The 475-nt window shown below is 44.0% G+C and overlaps 1 protein-coding gene across 4 annotated transcripts in view; it reads right to left on the minus strand.

Moving 5' to 3' along the window:
* LOC119590810 (hormone receptor 4-like) overlaps window positions 1-475 on the minus strand; it is a 115,290-nt gene that overhangs the window by 19,514 nt on the left and 95,301 nt on the right. The gene's annotated exons all lie outside the window — the stretch shown is intronic.

Here is a 475-nt window from a genome sequence, read left to right on the forward strand (position 1 = left end):
TGCTACAGGGGTTTTGTGCTACACCGCCACCAACGTCAGTCGCAAGAAGCACAGTAGTTTCACTCTCGCCCCAACGCTGCTCAAAGTGTACGACTCAAACCCCTTCTCTTCTCAGTGTCTTATTCTCACTACACAGCTACACCTGGTACCCTTATGACTCCGCGTACTCTTGGGATATTAACGAAAGATGCAGATGATGATTGAGGACATCTGGGGGATGTAGAGGGCAGCACCTGCCTGTCTAGCATTTGCTACAGGATACAGGCGCATTCCTCCAGCGCCTATTAACATGTGTTCCTGGACGGGACACTGGCGTCACCGGCATAAAACTCTTTCCTAAACCTTTTACTTCCAAAATCTCATGAAAAGACTTTAAAAAATTTTCATTATTGGTCTAAATTTAAAACATTTACCAGGCAATATAGGATTTGCGACTTTCAGTAAAATCTGCAACATCATACTCTCTATTAATAAC

The sequence above is a fragment of the Penaeus monodon genome, chromosome 27, assembly GCF_015228065.2.
Source record: "Penaeus monodon isolate SGIC_2016 chromosome 27, NSTDA_Pmon_1, whole genome shotgun sequence".
Taxonomy (NCBI): domain Eukaryota; kingdom Metazoa; phylum Arthropoda; class Malacostraca; order Decapoda; family Penaeidae; genus Penaeus; species Penaeus monodon.